Genomic DNA, 21,955 nt, shown 5'->3' on the forward strand with positions numbered 1-21,955 from the left:
TTAATGTACCTGTTGTTAACCATAACCAAGTTTGTTCACTGTCCACTTTATCTTTTATTTTTTCCAGAAATTGGCCATGCAGTGCTTTGTTCTGCCAACTCTCCATTCTTGATTTTATCACATCTTTTCTGTATTCTTGTTTCGTCTGTTGGGCCTTCAGTAGATTTTTGTTCTTTACTTCGATTAATAGATGTTCTTGACTTTCTTTTAAATAATCAGCCAGTCCATGTTTTTCTTCTTCAACTGTTTGCTTCACTTGTAATAATCCTCTGCCACCTGATTTTCGGGGCAGATATAGTCTATCAGTATCACCACGTGGATGTAAACTGTAGTGCATTGTCATTAGTTTTCTGGTTTTTCGGTCCAAAAGGTCCAAATCAGCTTGTGTCCAGTTAACTATACCAGCTGTGTATCTTATAACTGGTATTGCCCAGGTATTTATGGCCTTGATTGTATTTCCACCATTCAATTTAGATTTTAAAATTTTCCTAACTCTGTTGGTGTACTCTCGCCTGACAATAGTTTTTACTTCTCCATGCTTGATGTTATCCAACTGCAGAATGCCTAAGTATTTGTAGGCTTCATTTTCTTTGCATTTAATTAATTGGCCATTGGGCATTTCAATTCCCTCACATGCAGTGATTTTGCCCCTTTTTATGGATACAGTGGCGCATTTTTCCATGCCAAACTGCATTGAAATATCGGTGCTGAATACTCGGACTGTGTTTGTCAATGATTGGATTTCTATTTCTGACTTTCCATAGAGTTTCAAATCATCCATATATAGTAAATGCGAAATTTTTTCAGCTTCTTTGGCTGTTTGGTAGCCTAATTTCATTTTTTTAAAGATTACTGATAGTGGGATCATTGCGATGATGAAGAGAAGAGGTGAAAGTGAATCACCCTGGAAAATTCCTCGCTTGATATTAACCATTCCATAGATCTCATTCCCTACTGCCAACTCAGTTCTCCATTGTTTCATCGCCTTTTCAGTAAAGGATGTAATATTTTTGCTAATGCCAGTTGTTTCTAAGCATTTTATGATCCAACTATGTGGCAGTGAGTCAAATGCCTTTTTGTAATCAATCCAGACCATATTCAAGTTCGTTTTTCTGTTCTTACAATTTTCTAATATCATTTTATCAATTAGAAGCTGATCTTTTGTGCCCCTGCTCCTTCTTTTGTTGCCTTTTTGCTCTACTGGCAAGATGTTGTTTGTTTCCAAATAATCCATCATGTTATCTGCAATAATGCCTGTGAGTAATTTGAAGGTTGTTGGCAAGCATGTTATTGGTCTGTAGTTTTCAGGTGTCGTTCCTTTAGTTGCATCTTTCTGAATCAAGTATGTTTTTCCAGTTGTCAACCATTCATCAATTTGGCCCTTTTGTAAAATTTCATTCAGTTGCCTGGCCAATATTGCATGTAAACTGGTCAGATATTTGAGCCAGAAACCATGTAATTGGTCCTTTCCAGGTGATGTCCAATTCTTTACCTTTTTAACTCGATTTTTGACCATCTCAGTTGTTATTTCTAATATTTGCATTTGTTTGTTGCCAATGCTTTTCTCAAAGTCATGTATCCACTTTGCTTCCTTGTTGTAGTCCTTTGCATTTTCCCACAATTCTTTCCAGAATTCAACTGTGGCCTGTTTTTCTGGTTTTTCACTTTTGGTGTCACCATTTACATTAAGACTTTGATAAAAACGTCGTTGGTCTGATCGAAATTGCTGATTTTGTTTATATTGGATGATTCGTGCCTCATATCTTTCAATTTTTCTAGCTGTTGCTGTTATCTGCTGTTTTACAATCTCTACAGCTTCATTGATGTTTCTTGTATCCAATCTATATCTCCTGATTAGCCGATCTATGATTTTGTTGTTTTTAAGCTGTTGCTCATGCATGTTCTTTAAGTTACTAGCATCTGCCCTTAATTTTTTTATTTTTTGTTCTAAACGGATTTTCCACTTTGGCTTTGATGCTTTTTCTGTTGTATGACTAGGTACTTTAATTTTAATGCCTAGTTCATTAGTGACTATTACAGCTGCGCTGTACATTAACTGGTTTGTTTCCAAGATGGATCCCGGTTCAATTGTTGAAAACACTGCATTAACCATTTTCATGATAGGGGCCAAAATTTTCTTAGGCACAGTTTTTAGTGATGGTAAACGTTGCCTTTCCTCATTAAGCAGAAAATGCTCCATGATCTTATCCTTCAATTCTTTTTGTTTTTGAGTTAGTTCATCAGTTGGTTCAGTGATAACTGGTTCTAGTGGTGGTGATGTTATTTCCTCCCCAAGAGCTTCTTCTGGGAGTTCTACTATAATGTCTTTAGTTGTGTCTTGAATATCAGTTATTTCCGCTTGTGATATTGTTTTTTGGGTTTTGCAATTTGCCTGAATTTCCTCATGTTCAACTTCACTAAACACTTTATTCCGTATAATAAATCGCCTTTGATCTGCTAGTCGTTGTTCACTAACATTTGAATCTGGATATTGTTGTTTCCATAATTCATACATTCGCTTTAAATAGCCTCTTTTTTCTGGCTCTGAGTTGTAGTAACAGGCCATTATGGCACGGTTTTCATCTGCACTATATTTTTGTCGTTTTGTTGGCTGGTCCACTTGTAGCCCACTTGTCGACGGATGTCCAGGGACCCCAACATCCGCCGCGGCCCTTGTTAACCCGCGCGACGACCGATGCGGTATGGAATTCTTATTTGTTTTTTTCACCATATTGTATGGGTTGGCGGGTTTGTTTTTACGGGACCAGATGCCAACCTGATCCCAACCTTCCTCCTTTCTCATCCGGGCTTGGGACCGGCAACGGCGGAGTTTTATTATTATTATTATTATTATTATTATTATTATTATTATTATTATTATTATTATTATTATTATTATATATTCATTACAAAAGTGAAGACTATGTAATTTCCTCTATTTATTTCGTTCCTTATAATTTTTGTTGTTGCTACTGTTTTAAGTTAGATATCGACATTTAAATATCATGCGTCTTTCGTCTAACCGAAACTTTAATCTTCCATTATTTATTTATTTGTTTGTTTGTTTATTTGTTTATTTATTTATTTATTTATATATATAGCAACTTGGAGTTTCAGTGAATTTTTTTTTAATCTCAGTGTTTACAATAGATTTTTTTGCATAGAAATATATCGAATCTCTTTTTTACATTGTTTTTTTTTCCTGATGGTATGTCCTTCATTGATGAAACTCATACACTTTGGCCACCTAATGAGAAGGAAGGACTCACTGGAGAAGAGCCTAATGCAGGGAATGATGGAGGGCAAAAGAAGAACGGGATGACAGAGAATGGGGTGGCTGGATGGAGTCATCGAAGCAGTAGGCATGAGCTTTAGTGGACTCCAGAGGATGGTAGAGGACAGGAAGGCCTGGAGGAACATTGCCCACGGAGTCACGATGGGTTGGACTTGACTTTGCAACTAACAACAACAAAATGTCCTTCAGATCAAATCTTCATGGTACCCATATTCTCTTTAATTTTTTAATGATATCTATCACAAGTAATGTACGGTCTGGTTCAGCTGAAAGAGTCCTGGATTGCAGCAAATCTATAGCTAGTCTGAAAATTAGAAGGCACTTGAAGAATTGAAGGATCTATTCAGCCCAAAGGTGGGTTGCAAATTTTTTTACTACCAGCTCCCGCACATGTGCAATGCTTCTGCGCATGCACAGAAGCATCTGGGTGGGTGGGCAGAGCCTCCCACCACCACTATTACCGGTTCGGCTAAACCAAGACGAACTGGGAGCAACCCACCACTGATTCAGCCATATTACTCAATGTGTAATTGTACTTTAAGCTGATTTTGTACATTTTTATTAAACTCCTATTTTGCAAGCTATGTTGCAACTTATATTCAAATCATTGATCCTTGATTGGGATTCTTTGCATACATAAAGTGATGAACATATGTTCCCTGTTGCATCCAAAATCTACTAAACCAAAGTTTAAGTACAAAGTTTACCCTACTAAAGTTGTATAAATCTTGGGTTTATTGGATTTGCATTAAATTAACTGGTATTTGCTTGTATTATCTGTACAAGCACAGCAAAAAGAACAACAATGCGACATTAAAAATTGAGGGATTTAACTCTCCCATTGCTGTCTGCTTCCTTTTCTCAATTAATCAATCAAATTACATAACCAATTCACATATATATTTGCCATCGAAACATACAACTGAATTATATACTGTATTTTAAATTGTTTGCTTCATCTAGCTCCTTGTCTTCTGGCTTTTTAAAAAAAGATCTCCTGCCCTCTAAAATAAACAAAAATCTCATTTTCCCCTCTAAAACCCTGTGACTGATTTATTTACATTTAAAAAATGCTTTGTTGGTTCCTTTACCTCTTGGCTTCCTTCTCTCCGCAAACTACCATTCCAGAGTTGCAGAAATCCAAACCATCACACAATAACACCTAGGCGCTATTTCTACCACCCCACTACTTTAGTGCCATCTAGAGTTTATCCAGATTTTTGAAATCCAATGTATCCAGATTTTTGACAAACATACCTCAACTGAAAAACACAATGAGCATTTAAATTGTCCCTTTTACAAGTGTATTAGCGATTTGTGTTGCGTAATAATAGTTGTGCCCCATTCTTGGTTCCCGGTTCTCTTGTTTCCACCACAAAAAGTTCTATTCTTCTCATCAACAATCCCTTCCAATTATTATTTTCATTCCACCATATCCTCTAGAGCAGGGCTGCCAAACTCCCGGCCTGCAAGCTGGATGTGTCACACGCTGGCCATGCCCTGGCCTAGTTTAGCGAAGGGAGGGGGTATGTCACATGACGCTGCAGGGACGATGTGAGTTTGACACCCCTGCTCTAGAGCAGTGTTTCTTAACCTTCATAACTTTAAGATATATAGATGTCAACTCCCAGAATTCCCAGGCCAAATCTGGTTGGGGAACTCTGGAAGCTGAAGCCACAGATTTAAAAGTTGCTAAGGTTGAGAAGCAATCATCAGCTTAAACCTGATTATTCATCATCTCTTTGTCCCACCTTACAATCAGTTGAGATCAGGGGTGGTATTCACTTGCCTTCCCTACCAGTTCACAAATTTGAGCGCGCACAGCGTGCTGGCTTTACTCGCAAACGCTACCTCCATGCATGGGCACAGCCTTCCGCGCATGCGCTTTGGTGAAAAAAGGGCCACAAAGGGAGCACGCACATGTGTGTGTCCTCGTCCGGGACACAACCTGGAATAGTATCTGTCCAGTGGGCATGCGCATGCCAGAAAATGGAGTTCCGGTTTCTGGCGCGTGTATGGGCACCAGCCAGCTAATCTTCCGGTTAATGGCATGCTTATGTGCACAATGATCAACTGGCCGGCGCTTACTCATGCCAGAAACCTGGAAGAGGAATGGGCGATGCCGCACGTGCTAGGCAACATGACTCCGTGTGCCATTTCGGGTACCTGTGCTATAGGTTCGCCATCACTGCTTTAGGAAGACTCCATTCCTCACCCATAGAAACAAAATAAACGACTTTCCATCTAATCAATGGGGTCAAGAATAGTTTGCAAAGTAAACTTTAAACAACAAAAACTCTAACCAAAGGTGATTGCCTGATGCAAAACAGGTTAATCCAATTTTTAAATTATGTTTGGTGTTATTATTCTGCTTTTCGCCATGTGGGAGTGCCGGAACTGATGAACAATTCATGCTATTCAGTGAAAGGTGCTCAATAAGACAGCGTATATGTTCTTTCTTCAAACTCTAAATTAAAGCATAAAATTCTAATTTTGTTTTGGAACACATCTCCCATAGTTTGTCTGTGCTATCCATTCATACTGTCTGCTCTCGGTAGACAAACTCTTATTGTTCCATTTCCCTCCCCTGTCCCTCTTTTTACAGATAGAGATCTTGATTAAATAAAATAAAGTGGTAAGTTGTGGCTGAAAATCTTTACAATTTAATGACCAGCTTTTTGAATTTGTGATTAAACCTTCACGTCCCTATTGATGAAATAAAATCACAAAAGGACAGTCAGACAATAGGTGAAACTGTTTTAAACAGTTTTTAAATCAACACATTCAAAAGCATAAGCTATTTTGCACACAATATATGCACACTGTCCTTCCATACAGTGCTCTGACTGGCAAACATTGTGGTGCCAACCATACTGAGCCATGAACTTACAGCTCACAAGTCATTGTGTCTGTAGAACAATAACTAAGAAACTGCACATCTCTAGCGTAGGTTGTCCAGTAAGAGGATGCCTAAAAGTTGTTCTGTCTTCTGAAGAATCTCAGATATGAAATACTTCTGTAATTCAAAAGTTGAAATTCAGAAGCCGCATGTTGTCCAGAAAGACCAAAATGAAACTGGAAATCCAAGATTGAGTTGATTGTTGGGTCAATAGGCAACCTCACCTCCATTCCAATCCTTTCCACCCACCCTGCCTCATGAACCTTTTTCTTTACTTCTCTAGGTCCATACTGGTTGATCCGCCATCCTACTCCCCCACCCCCTTTTGATCTTCTGGTACTTCACTCTTTGGCAAAAGAGGAATAATAATTGGGGGAAGGCGGGAAGGATGGAAAGAGGGAAGGCGCCCTTTTCGCTACCTATTACTCTGCTTCACAACTCATCCCACTTTCCCATTATCCTCATGAAGAAGATATTTCTATCCTCTTTTCTTTTCTAAACCTTTTACATCAAGTGAAGGGCAGAGCAAATTGCAGCTCTGTTCCCACCCTCAGTCATTGGTCTGGGCTATTAGGGCCACTGATCAATTACTATGGAGTCCCTGATAGATAATAGCATCCTCCATATTGCCTTACTTGGACACATCCTACGAAGACCTGACTTCTCTGAAGAAGGCTCTGATGCTGGGAAAGATGGAAGGAATACAAGAAGATGATGACCACCAGCAGTGGATGGACTCTGTTACGATGGTGATATGGACCATTGGAAGACCTAAAGAACAGGGTTAGGAGAAAGTCTACCTATGTGGTCATTCAGAGTTGAAAGCAATTTAATGGTGAATAATCAATTAATCAATGAATCAAAAAACAAACATGTCCCCTAATTTCTCAGTGAACTTTTATTTAAAAAATATGTATTATATGTGCCTGATAAAATATACAATATATATAATTTCAGGCCATATAACTCCATATAACTAGGTCTAGCACAGGGGCCAGCAATCTGTGGCTCTGGAGCCACATGTGGCTCTTTCATCCCTCTGCTGCGGCTCCCTATCGCTGGTTGGCTCCATAATTGAAAGGGCTTTCAGTTAGGGCATGTAGAGGAAAAAAGATGCCGCACTAGAAGGAGACTCTATGGTGGGGGAACCGAACTTCTGGTGGGTTTCAGAATTGAAAAGGGGACTTCCACTTAGGACCTTTGTGGCTCTTTGAGTGTTTAAGGTTGCTGACCAATGGTCTAGCAGATAATTATCATCATGCGCAAAAATGAACTGGGCAGAAACTATTAGCAGTTTCTAGCAATCTTGCAAAGATGTTTTTTTCCCAGTCCCCTCCCTCTTCATCTTAAATGTGTTGGCTAGAAGTCCATTTCCTCGGGAGGTTTGGGATCATGGCTGTCAAGCAGATTGTTCAAAAGAATGAAATTCCCTGCCGTAACTTGTCGTTTCAGACAGGAAACCTGCCACTGGCTTTATTGGCAAGCTTTCTAAAATCACCTAATTGATATTCTTCACTAATTGATAGGAACAATACTTTGCCATGATAAATGATAACTGACATTTTAAAAAGTTAGTTAATATGTCATGCTTTGTACTCTGATCCAAGCATTTTTGTTCATCCCTGTCAAAAGATTCCTCCCATAAACAATCTGGAGGGCTGAACTGAATTGTTTCTCTTTGAGAAACCTGGCAGATCTGATGTTCGTAAAAGATACGTGTGCAGCAAGAAATGTGTGTTTAGAGACAGGAAGAGCAGAGAAGAAAATCATGCAGGAAAATGAGAGAAAGAAGAGCTGACATTCTGAAGCAGATTATTTAGGAATGAGTGCATAGGAACAATGCAGCCAAAGCTCTGCATTTATTTTTTCATTCATATAAACTTAAATTATTATTGTCTTCCTTCCCATATTTACGCTTCATTTCTGTTTTGTGTTGTTTCTTCTTATTTTTAAGGTTTTAAACAATTCGTAATCTATCCAGAGTTGAATGGCATATAAATTGATTAGTATTCATATTTCTGTTGCTATTGCTGTTCGTATCGGTATTATTTTCAAATGTTTCAAGCATTATTTTTCTTGAATTAAGGTTTGCTCCATAGTAGTAAAAGAGTATTAATATTCAATTGCACAATTTATCTACTCTTTTTACACATTTTGGGGTGTTTTTTTTAAAATCATCCTACAATAGCAGGTCTAAAGCAATGTGCAATAAAAAGAGAGCCACAAATACATGGATGTAATAAAACAATAAAACACATGCTAAAATAGCTAGAATCACAGCAAAAGTAGAAAAGATTAAAATCTGGGGACATCAGAATTCTTAAAATTCTTTGGCCACAATTTTTGAAGACATTTATAAATCAGCATTTGCACTTGGAACAGGTCCTGCAAATGAATTAGGAACCAGTAAAGTTCACGTTGAATGCACCTCATATGTTCATCATGCCTAATATCAGCATTACGGGTACAATGGCTTGTACTGGTTGAAACTTTTTGACCCAGCTAGTATCCTGGTACTCAGCTGTTAAATTTTATTTTTGTTTTATTGTAATTTATATATTTTATTGTAAGCACAGTGTCACATAAAAGTGAGATGAGCGGCTATATAAATCAAACGAATAAATAAATAATTTCCAAAACAGGTCTGTGTTAGCTGAGAAATTCTGGGAGTTGAAGTCCATATATCTTAAGGTTGTCAAGTTTGAGAAACACTAGTATAAAGTGTGCAATGATAGGAAAGAGAGATTAGAACATAGAGAATAGAATAATAAGGTTGGAAGAGATCTTGGAGGTACGAGGCCATATACCATTTCAGACAAATGGCTCTTCAGTCTCGTCTTCAAAACCTCTATAGTAGAACACCTACAACTTCTGGAAGTAAACCATTCTACTGACTAATTGTTTTTACTATCTTCTTGTCCTGCCTTCAGGTGCTTTGGAGAATAGGCTGACCTGTTCTTCTCTGTGACATCCCCTCAAGTATTGGAAGAATACTATCATATCACCTGTAGTCCTTCTCTTTGTTAGACTAGACATACCTAGTTCCTTAATGGTTCCTCATACAATTTATTCTGCAGATCGCTTATCACCTTGGCTGCAATACTTTAGTATTAGATACAATACTCGCCAGTGCAATATAAAAAGGTACAGTCACTTCTTGTGATGTTGACACTATCCTTTTATTGATGCAACTTAAGACTGCAGTCATACAGGCCATATGACTACAGAACAGGGGTGGGTTCCTGCCAGTTCTAACCTCTTCTATAGAAGAGGTTCCACAAATCTACAGTGCCGTTTAGAACTGGTTCCAGCTCCCTCCCCCCTGCCCATCCACACATCATCAAGATGAAGAGCAAGAGGAGGAATTCTGGGAGTTGAAGTCCACAAGTCTTAAAGCTGTCAAGTTTGAACACCCCTGGGTTTTTTTTCTAAAGATTTAGGGGTGCAAGGGTCTTGTAACTTGACAGCTTTAAGACTTGCACACTTCAATGCCAGTGTTCCTGAGCCAACATGACTGGAGGGGGAATTCTGGGAGTTGAAGTCCAGAAGTCTTAAAGCTGTCAAGTTTGAACACCTCGGGGGGGGGGGGTCCTAAAGGGTTGGGGTGCAAGGATCTTGTAACTTGACAGCTTTAAGACTTGCATGCTTCAAATGCCAGAGTTTCTGAGCCAACATTTTGGTTGCTAAGCAAGGGCGTTGTTAAGTGAGTTTCACCACATTTTACAAGTTGGCCATGCACACCCGGTCACATGGCCCACAAGCCACTCCCACAAGGCAGGCCATACCTACAGAAGAGGTTCTAAAAAATTTGAAACCCACCACTGCCACAGAAGCATCTTTGGGCAATGTTGGCTCCTTCAGCTAAGAAATGGAGATGAGCACGCGCACACACCACTTGAGATGGACATGACTGGACAGGGGAAATCTTTACCATTATTATTATCATCATCATCATCATCATTATTATTATTATTATTATTATTATTATTATTGACTGTTAGCTTTTTTGGCAGTGCTGCAGCACATTGCGGTACATGATTCTATGATAATTTTTTGGCCTTCGCAATTTCACAAAAGCACCAGCAGGCAGATAAGGCTACCATAGAATTTTAATATTACTTTGCTGTATGATTGATTGATCTATTATTAAAGTTAGCAAGGACTTTCTAGGAAAACTCTGAGTGCAGAACCTATTGGAGAATTCAAGGCTACCAAACGTAGGATGAAAGACATTTTTGCTCTTCAAATCACTGATGGCTTTGTTTTTGTTTTTATTGTTGTTGTTACCTGACACAGATGGCAAAGGGTACGCTCTCCATTTCTCTTTGCCGTCATCTAATGGATTTTCTGAATTTCTGCAGAATAGGTTTATTGAAAGGACAACAAATCAGGAATTTAATGATGAATCTTGAAAGTTTGGGGACAGTTTCTTCCACTCAAAATCCTGGATTTGAACAATTAGATAAGTCTCTCTTCCATTGCTTTAAAAAAAACTTGATATTTTTTTTCCTACTGTGCCATTTTGGAAAGGCTGGGATGGAATATTATCAGATTTGTAAACCAGAAAGAAAGAGCACCCAGTTCAGGTTGTCCTCCAATCTTTTCAAAGGGCTGGGAAAACAGCTGTCTTCTAACAGCTTTAGACACTTTTAAATAATGGCTAGAACTACAAGATTCTAGCCTTCAAGTTGTTAAAGAAAAAGGCATCTTATAACCTTCAAGCTGTAATTTAAGTGGATCTGAGAAGAGTCTCAAATGAAACCAACCACTCCTTGAAAACTGTTCGCATTTCAGTGGCTATTTGTTATAAGCAATATTATAAGATTTTAAAGAGCAGAGTCTTGCATTTGCAAAGTCAGGTGTAACAGATTTGCAGGGTTTATTGTAACTGTTGAAGAAATTGAAATAATAAGATGGACAACCATCAACAATAATAACCAGAACTTCCTAAATATGGTTGCGTGCCTATGGGATGTATGAAGAAATGTGTAAGGACACTGACAAATGCTGGTTATTTTAAGGTTAACTCCTTGTCCTATCCGATCCTGCATGACAAGTCTAGTTAAGCCATACCATTTATCATGCCGTTATCACTTTGGGCTGCTTTTTATTCTAATGTAATTTCTGCCACCAGCCTATTTACTGAGACTAAAAGGTCACCCTGTGTAAGGCATGCTGAACTAGCCCCAAAACAAGCATTAAAAAAACAAATAAATAGGTCTGAAGGAAAAGTTGTAGAGAAATCAAATGTCAAGTAACTTATCAAGTGTACATATAGGCACCATGTTAGCAACCCACTTAGATGGATTTTAAAATACCATATTTTTGGGACTATAAGATGCACCAGAGTATAAGACGCACCATGATTTTGAAGAGGTAAATTTAAAAAAAGTTTTTGCACACTGCAGGCCTCCCAAACCCTCTGCAGGCCTCGTTGTTGCAAAAAAAAAAGAGGGGGCGTGTAGACAGACCTTTGGGAGGCTTGTAGAGTGCACCTGGGCGTCGGGGGGCAAAAACAAACAAAAACGGTCTGGTTTTTGTTCATTTTTGCCCTCCCCATCCCCCGGGAGCACTTTCCAAGTCTCCCAAACCCTCTGCATGTCCATTTTTGCAAAGGGGGAGGGGTTTCAGTAGACCAAAAATGCTGCACTCAGTGTATAAGACGCACCCAGATTTTCACCCTCTTCTTTGTGGGGGGGAAGGTGTGTCTTATACTCCGAAAAATACGGTATATACATTGAAATTGCCAAGGTCAACTCAGCTCTTCTTGGATGATCAAGCTGCTGGATTGGAAGTTTCAACCTGGAGAAGACTTGACTACAAATCCCTCTGTTATTCTTTAGGACAGGGGTGTCAAACCTGCATCATCACAGCATTGCTACGTGATGTATCGTGACTTTCCCCCCCTTCACTAAACCAGGCATTGGCATGGCCAGTGTGTGACACATCTGTACCGCAGGCCGCACGTTTGACACCCGTTTTTGGACACGACTGAAGTAGAACGATAACTTGCAACAAATTGTCACGGTCAGCCCTACAAAACTGAGCCATTTTAGGTACCGCCTAAGACTTAAATGACAACTTTGTGAACTCTGTTTTGAACTCTGTTTTAGTTTACACTTCCTCGTCTTCTGAAATTGAGACTTAAGTCTCGTGTCCTGCAATGCCGGCCTTATTTTGATCCTTTCTAAGGCTCTCATTAAGTAAGTAGATTGCATTCCTTCCCTCTTTTATCTTGTAAACTCATGGACTCATAGTGATTGAAAGGATCAATTAGAACATTCCAACTCCCTGCTCAGTGCAGGAATCCAAGCTAAGGCATGGCTAACAGATGAATGTACAAGTATTCTTTGATGGCATTTGGGACTGGTGTTGCCACTGCTAAGCAACGTGATAAAAAAAATAGGACATCACAAAGCTGCATTGCTTAGTGATGGCAACCCTAGTGATTGCCATTGTAATTCCGGAACCATGCAGTTCATTAATTAGAGAAGGAACAGAGTCCCAGACAATGGTGAAATTCATTTTTTTTACTAACGGTTTGGTGGGCATGGCTTGATGGGTGTGGCAATGCTTGGTGGGTGTGGCTTGGTGGTGTGGCAGGGGAAGGACACTGCAAAATCTCCATTCCCACCCTACTCTGGGGCCAGCCAGAGGTGGCGTTTGCCAGTTCTCCGAACTACAGGGCGGGGCATAACCTTTTCCTAGGGGGTCACAGCAACACTTGTAATAACAACACAAATAATTCATACACCATTCGAAAGCCCATCAAAAACTGAGTTTATTGACACGATTTAATAGTCAGTATGACCACCATTAGCCCTTCGAACAGCATTCAAACGAGGTGGATAAGAACACAACAAATCTTCAAACAGTTCCGTTCGATTTTCCAGATTTTTCAACACAGTTTCCAAATTCATTCTCAAAGTTTCAACCGAAACAAATTTAACATTTAATAGCTCATTCAATTCAGTTTTTTATGGGCTTTAAAATGAGGTGTCGCGGAAGTTGTAAACTGCTGTCGATCTTGCTGTGACCCCCTAGGAAAAGGTTATGCCCCGCCCTGAAAATCGAACGGAACTGTTTGAAGATTTGTTGTGTTCTTATCCACCTCGTTTGAATGCTGTTCGAAGGGCTAATGGTGGTCATACTGACTATTAAATCATGTCAATAAACTCAGTTTTTGATGGGCTTTCGAATGGTGTATGAATTATTTGTGTTGTTATTACAAGTGTTGCTGTGACCCCCTAGGAAAAGGTTATGCCCCGCCCTGTACTCAAAATTTCCACTACTGGTTTTCCAGAACCTGTCAGAACCTGCTGGATTTCACCCCTGGTCCCAGACCATTCAGAATATTTGAAGGGGGGGGTTGATGCTGCAGGGAGTTTAATGTCATGGTTTGGCACATGGGTTGGGGAGGGAAGGGGAGGGCATTGGAAGAATTACTGCAGGTGAGTGTGCACTACAAAGAGCAAGTTGATGTGGGCTGCTATGGAGCACACTTCCTACTGGAATCCTCAGCGGGGGGGGGGAACAGTAGGAGCAACTTAGTAGGACACCTTACAACTTTCTCTGCTGGCTTTCCCAGTGAATTTGTTTGTGAGAAGCTGGGAGGAAACTTCATAAATGGTGATCACATGATTGCAGGTCACTGCAGCCTCATAATTGTGAGCCCAACTCCCAAGAGACCGGATCACAACCATGTGCTCACAGGGCTATTGCAATGGCCAGAGGTTTGAGGGCCAGACATACAGTAAGTGCATTTTTTTCAGTGCCTTGTAACTTTGAACAGTCACTGAATAAATGGACATAACCTGAGGACTACCTCTGCTGAAATACATCCAGTAATTGGGAATTTATCACTTCTCTTGGTAATTATTTTTCCTGACAGAATGCTGTTGTGATTAAAATTCTCCTCTTAACGTTCAGTCCTTAACGTAAATACTGTACCCAATTCCTCTTTTTGGGATGATAGAGACCAGATTTTGATAAATATGTCCAGGCCTTCAACTTTAATCCATAGTTTCTATCGGACCACTGTTTTCCTCTAAAACCTCTTCTAGTTCATCTGAATTGTTCATAATGAAATGCAGTATCCAGAACTGGACATACTAGTCAAGGTGGATATGACTGAACCATCTTATTCATCTTCTTCATTTTTAAAAAAGTGATGAGAAAAAGCAATAGTTGTAGAATACTAATATATCTATTTTAGACATGAATGTAAAATTGCTTCAGAAATTGGAGCAATGGGATTTGTGCTGACCGAACTTCGAAAATATTTATTTTCACACTGAAGTAGGAAAATCCATAAATTATATTATATGAATGCTATATTAGGTAGTAACAAAAAGTATACATTAGATAACAGCACCATTATTTTAGTACTGTACTCAGTGGTGGGATTCAAATTTTTTTACTACCGGTTCTGTGGGTATTGTATTGTGGGCTTGGTGTGGGTTTGTGGGTGTGGCAGGGGAAGGATACTGCAAAATCCCCATTCCCTCCCCATCCCATTAACCTGCTTTCCTGCTCCGTTCTCCTGTTCAGGGCAACAAAAGAAGATGGGAGGCTGGGAGGTAGTGGGGGTGGGGCCAGCCTATTTGCCAGTTCTCCAAACGATTCAAAATTTCTTTTTTTTATTTATTATTTTTTAACAAACATACAAATATATATATATATATATATATATATATATATATATATATATATATATATATATATATATATATATATATATATATATATATATATATATGTGTGTTTTTATTTGTGCTGATAAATAAATAAAGGAAGACTAGTATAGATCTATTTCAAGCTATTTAGCTCTCATCAGCTAGCCATATCCTGACTTTAAGTATATATATATATATATATATATATATATATATATATATATATATATATATATATATATATATATATATATATATATATATATATATATATATATATATATATATATATTCATTCTCCTTAACTACTATTTTTGGACTTTATGCACTTCCTTCATTGATCCTTGTTTCTTTCCTCCATCCATCTATACCATTTATCCCATATCTGGTAATATTCTGTTTCTCCTTTACCTGGATTTCTTTTGTTAATTTGTCCATTTCGGCACAGTCCATAACCTTTCTTATTATTTCATCTTCGCTTGGTATTAATTTATTATTCCATTTCTGAGCAAAGGCACTATTAAAAAAATTATTTATTATTTTTTTACAAACATACAAAATACACACACACAAAACTTAGACGTACACTACATTTACACAATACAGTGCGAGCAGGAACTTCCTGTTCTTTCTAATGGCAATTACAAATCAAAACAATTCTCCTTAATGTTATTTCCCCTTCTAGTATATTTCATTTACATTTCACCATTTTAACCCTCTTATTTTACTCATCTATCTACTATATTGGTTGATTACTTCTAGTAAATTAAACTCTCTTGAGTGTGTTTGTGTGTGTGTGTGTGTGTGTGTGTGTGTGTGTGTGTATTCATTCTCCTTAACTACTATTTTTTGACTTTATGCACTTCCTTCATTGATCCTTGTTTCTTTCCTCCATCCATCTATACCATTTATCCCATATCTGGTAATATTCTGCTTCTTCTTTTCCCTGGATTTCTTTTGTCAATTTGTCCATTTCGGCATAGTCCATAACCTTTCTTATTATTTCATCTTCGCTTGGTATTAATTTATTATTCCATTTCTGAGCAAAGGCACTATTAAAAAAATTATTTATTATTTTTTTACAAACATACAAAATACACACACACAAAACTTAGACGTACACTACATTTACACAATACAGTGCGAGCAGGAACTTCCTGTTCTTTCTAATGGCAATTACAAATCAAAACAATTCTCCTTAATGTTATTTCCCCTTCTAGTATATTTCATTTACATTTCACCATTTTAACCCTCTTATTTTACTCATCTATCTACTATATTGGTTGATTACTTCTAGTAAATTAAACTCTCTTGAGTGTGTTTGTGTGTGTGTGTGTGTGTATTCATTCTCCTTAACTACTATTTTTTGACTTTATGCACTTCCTTCATTGATCCTTGTTTCTTTCCTCCATCCATCTATACCATTTATCCCATATCTGGTAATATTCTGCTTCTTCTTTTCCCTGGATTTCTTTTGTCAATTTGTCCATTTCGGCATAGTCCATAACCTTTCTTATTATTTCATCTTCGCTTGGTATTAATTTATTTTTCCATTTCTGAGCGAAGGCACTATTCAAAATTTCTGCTACCGGTTCTCCAGAACCTATCAGAACTGGCTGAATATCACCTCTGACTGTACTGCACTGGTAGGGCTCCTCCTCATATTCAGGGATTAACCAAATGGGAACTAACAAGAAGATTTCCTAACGTGTGATTAACGCAGACGGTCACATGTGCCCACAGCTGTAATGACTCCCTTTTCTTCTTTGTCTATCCATGGTGCTTCACTGCCATCACTACCATTCTCTCTTTCATCGTGACAACCTCGTCATACAATTAACTTCAATCCCATAAGATAAAAATAGGGCTGGAAACCAGTGTTTGAGCAAATCCCACGAAGTTCCTTTGTTTGTGAAATCTCCATGCATCTCCCTTCTAAAGCCCCGGATTCCCTAAGGCTATCTGCGTTGGCCTTTGCTTTGTCTATCTTTTTCAAGACTCCCTGCCCTGCCGTTGGTTATATTTATGCTTGTTTGCTTTTACATTGATCAAGAAGCCTTTCATTTGGCGGCATCCCACCTTGCTTCACTGATACCCTTTTGCAGGTGTTCACAAGAATAATTCACCTGCCCTTGAAATGTTTGCTGGGTGTGCCCAGCTTTCTTTTCCTTCCTTAGCTGCGTTACTTTCCTTCATTGGGAATTCATCCCTTCTTGTAGGATAGGTGTATATTTTGAAGAACATCGTTCAAAAAGCATAGACCTGAGCATAGTACCCAAAATTATCTGCTACAATGTCCTACCTGTCAATGACTACTTCAGCTTCAACTGCAACAATACACGAGCTCAACAATCGATAGATCCAAACTTAATGTAAACTGCTCCAAATCCAACTGCAGAAAATACCAGTTCAGCAACAGAGTGGTCAGTGTCTGGAGTGCACTATGACATTGTGGTTTCATCCCCAAACCCCCCACAACTTTAACCTTAAGGCTGTCTACTGTCGACCTCACCCCATTCCTAAGAGGTCTATAAGGGTAGGGGGGCATAAGCGCACCAATGTGCCTTCCATCCCTGTCCTAACAACCCCATTTATTCATATCCATTTCATGTATTCATAATTATGTTTAATGCTTATGTCTGCTATCTTATACATGCTTGACAAAATAAATTAAATTAAATTTAAAAAATAAATTAAATTAAAGAACAGACACCCTACTTTCTGATCTAGCTTTGTTGATGTTGTTTGTAGGGTGTGTGTGTGTGTGTGTGTGTGTGTGTTTAAGAATTAAGAGCTCTGATGGCCATTTGGTGCCATGGTTGAAAGACATCTATCCCGGCCTCCATTTGCTCCTTTCTCCATCTCTCTCCCTTCCTCTGCCCGTCTGTTGCTTGACTCCCAGGCAGAAAATGAATTTCAAACATCAGGGCTGGGAGACGGGGAAGCTGCAGCTGCTGGGTTGATGCCCCTTCTGCAGCCCTGGCCAACAGTTCTGACATCCCCTCACAAAGTAATCACAGATCACAGCATTTAATCACTGAAAACAAGCACTCCAGAGGACAGCAGTGTCAATATCCTACTCTCTCATTATCTGTTTGGATTGCACATCCACACTGTCAGATAAACAGAGTGGAAAATTAAGATTAAAAATATGGTAATTTCATTTCAGGCAGCAGGCACCACTCACTGCCCCTATTATGCTATTGATTACCTCTGAATTCAATTTTTCTTTCAATGCAAACTTTAATCTGTTTGCTACCCAGCAATTCAACTCCCCAAGGGCTATTTGAGAGTAAGTAACCATTTAATCTGATGCTAACTGAAAAATCACCGTCCTTAATGAATTGTGTAAATCATTCAGCTCTGAAACACCTTTGACTTCCATTTCATTTTTTATTTTCTGCTCGATATAGGAAGGGATCCGCGTGTGAATAATTACAAAGTAGCAACTATTTTTTAAATAGAGCAAATATGATAAAAACCCTATTATAGTGGGGCATGTGTAATGAACAGTACTTTTTAATTTCAAAATAGCTATTCATTAAAAAAAGAATGGAAGATTAAAAAGAGAGGCTCAAAGCTCAAGGTAGAAGTTGATAGACATTGTAATTACATGGTTAATTTCAAAGATTTATATGCTGTTATGATTTAAAAGGAATTTTTATGACCTGACATTTTCATTTGAGGAGATTTTTTTTATTTAAAATTAATCTTCTAGCTCCTATTCTTAATTATTTCTTGGCAAGGGATAAATGGGAATACAAAAAAAATGCCCCATATCATATTTTAAACAGAATAAATGAATGTGGATTTGTGAACAGCCGTAAAGTGTCTCTCCTCACTCAGCTGGAATCCTTCTGCATCAAAATCTAACTTAAAAATGGAAAAAAAGAGGAGGGGAGGATGGCACATTTCAACTGCAGCTTGATTTGTCAAATAACCTTATCATATAACTATTTATCTATACCATGTTTTCCCCAAAATAAGACCTCCCCAGATAATAAGCCCAATTGGGCTTTTGAGCGCATGCGCTAAAATAAGCCCTTCCCGACAATATTGCAATGTCGCAGCAGCCATGAGGTGACCATGCTCGCCACTTCCTGCACCTCAAAAATAATAAGACCTCCCCAAAAATAAGGCCAAGTGCTTATTTCGGGGGTCAAAAGAAAATAAGACCCTGTCTTATTTATATATTATCTTATAAGATGTGTAGCCTCCCAATTGAACCAGAATTACTGCTCCCCTTTTCCTGCCCACAATGCTAACAATCATTCTAAGTGGCATTGGGTCCCATTTACAATGTTTTTAAAATGTGTTTTACCAAGCTGGCATTTGGGAAGGGCTTAAAATTTTAAGCAAATCTCCGGTGCCTACAGGAAGTCTAAATGTGAATCAGGCCGTAGGAATGCTCAAGTGGTTATTTACAATTAAGATTCTATGGGATGATTCCAATCATGAGCATGTATGAGGTATGCCAGCCAAGCAGCGAGGCCTAGAGGCTTGTTAACAACCCTCACGTGAAAACACCCTCCTCCGTCTCCCTTTTTCTTTTTTTAACCCCAAACACAGGTTCTTTAGTTTGCTCTCCAGCACAGATGTTTTGCACTTGGGGCTGATGAAGACATTAGCATTTATTATGACTGCACCTGAGCAGAAGAGAAGGCTGTTATTATGGCAGCCCCAGACCTCTCTAATTATCCTGTAATGGGTACCTGGGCAGAGCACGGCAACAGCCAAAGTGGCCCCACTGCCAGGCTCTCTCTCGCTGCCATCCAAGATTTGCTGAAGCCCAGGCGTTCCTAAGAAACGCCCCATGGTGCTTATTCAGCAGAGGGAGGGCCGAACAGCCGTTGAAACTCTTATTAGTGGTGACGGGAGGGAGGGAGGGAAGGAAGGAGGGACAGAATGGAAAAAACAGGCTTTTCACTCGCATGTAGTACCTGTTTACAAGAACTTGCATTTGTCCTCTCCTGGACTTTCCACTCGTACTTTATGAACTTAGCGATGATGGGAAAATGCCTGGATTAGCCTTTTGGGACACCAGATGCTCCATGTTGTGGCTCTTCCCCAAACATTCAGCCGGGGGAGCCAGTGAGGTGCAGGAGGAGGGGATTGGACCTTGAGAGCCGAGGTGGCGCAGTGGGTAGAGTGCAGTACTGCAGGCCACTTCAGCTGACTGCTATCTGCAGTTCAGCAGTTCTAATCTCACCGGCTCAAGGTTGACTCAGCCTTCCATCCTTCCGAGGTGGGTGAAATGAGGACCCAGACTGTGGGGGCGATATGCTGACTCTGTAAACCGCTTAGAGTGGGCTGAAAGCCCTATGAAGTGGTATATAAGTTTAACTGCTAACTGCTATTGTTCTGGAGAGACTCAGGGTCAGCCTCAATCATGAAAATTCAGCCATTTTCTCACATCCCAGCTAACTTCAAGGGGATAAAAAGAAAGAAAGAGCCCCATGTAACATTAAATATTTTTTGTTAATAAAATATTTATTATTAAAAATTGTAATTAAATGTAACAACAACAACAACAACAACAACAACAATGTACTGCAAACTAGGACATACAAAACCTTTTCCAGACCAATTCTCGAATACAGCTCATCTGCCTGGAATCCACACTGTATATAGGACCTTAATACGATTGAGCGGGTCCAGAGGTATTTCACAAGAAGAGTATTCTACTCCTCTGCTCACAACAGAATACCTTAGGCCACCAGGCTTGAAACTTTGGGCTTGGACAACCTGGAACTATGCCACCTATGGTCTGACCTAAGCATAGTACACAAATTGTCTGCTACAACATCCTACCTGTCAACAACTACTTCAGCTTCAACCTCAATAATACTTGGGCAAACAATAGATATAAACTCAAGGTAAACCACTCCAAACTCGATTGCAAAAAATAAGACTTCAGCAACAGAGTGGTCAATGTCTGGAACGCTCTACCCGACTCCATTGTTACATCCTCAAACCCTCACAGCTTCAACCTCAAACTGTCTATCGTGGACCTCATCCCATTCCGAAGAAGTCTGCAAAGGAGGCGTGCATAAGTGCACCAGCCTGCCTACCATCCCTGTCCTACTGTCCCCATTTATTTGTACTCATTTCCTTTGTTCATGTCCATGTTCATACTTGTTATCTTGTACACGTTTTTGGAAACCACTTATGGACTACGTTTGACTCAATAAATAAATAAATAAAATAAATCACAAATTCATTTCTCAAACTAGAGCTAAATGCGAGGGCTGTTTTAATCAAAAAACCCAACTCTGACTTGCATTCTAGAGGTAGAGAGTTTGGTCTCCACTTACATCACCCCATATGGAAATTGGGGTTTGGGGTTCCACACCATTGTGGTGCACCATCTTGCTCACTTCTGCTTTAACCAATCCATGCAGTCGGGTGGCACCAGAAGCTAAGGAGCTATTGCCACAAAGTAAATGTATGACTTTCTGCATTCAAAACCGGTGACGTTTGCTCAAGGATGTCCCCAGATTTTCTTTTACTTTCTTTATTTTCAACGGTACCAGCTGATGGTGACCAGGTGCTTTAGGAAGAAAGTGTGGGAAATTGGAGAGGCTGGAAAAATCTTAAAGGGAATATTAAAAACAATTAAGGATACAGTCCAGGTAACACGAAACCTGAGAGGAAACTATTCACATCATTCTGAAAACTCCCCCTCAATGTACTAGCTGATAGATAAGAGTGGATAATTCCTTTTGTGGTTTCCCAAAATCTGTATTTATCTCTAATACTAAAATTACAGACACCTGACTAAAGTCTTATAGTCCTTCCTTCTTTAACGTTATCCATCTGGGTAGGGCTTGGCAGGCAGTTCTTTAAATTTAAAAATTACATTTGTAGCTTTTTTTTTTAAAGCACAAAGTCACCACATATAGACAACTACATACAGATAGTTGTACGTACAACTCACGGCCATACTTTTTTGGAAACCGCTTATGGACTATGTGCTTGAGGTGGGGGGGAAAAGGAAATTTTGAATTTGGGTTTTGTCACTTAGATAGGTTTGTTGTTATAGAAATGGCTAGTTTGTATTACTATATAAAAGTAAAAAAGTTAAGG

Source organism: Thamnophis sirtalis, unplaced genomic scaffold (assembly GCF_051295495.1).
Source record: "Thamnophis sirtalis isolate CommonGarterSnake01/CBP01778 unplaced genomic scaffold, rThaSir2_p1.2 scaffold_12, whole genome shotgun sequence".
In the NCBI taxonomy this organism is placed as follows: Eukaryota; Metazoa; Chordata; class Lepidosauria; order Squamata; family Natricidae; genus Thamnophis; species Thamnophis sirtalis.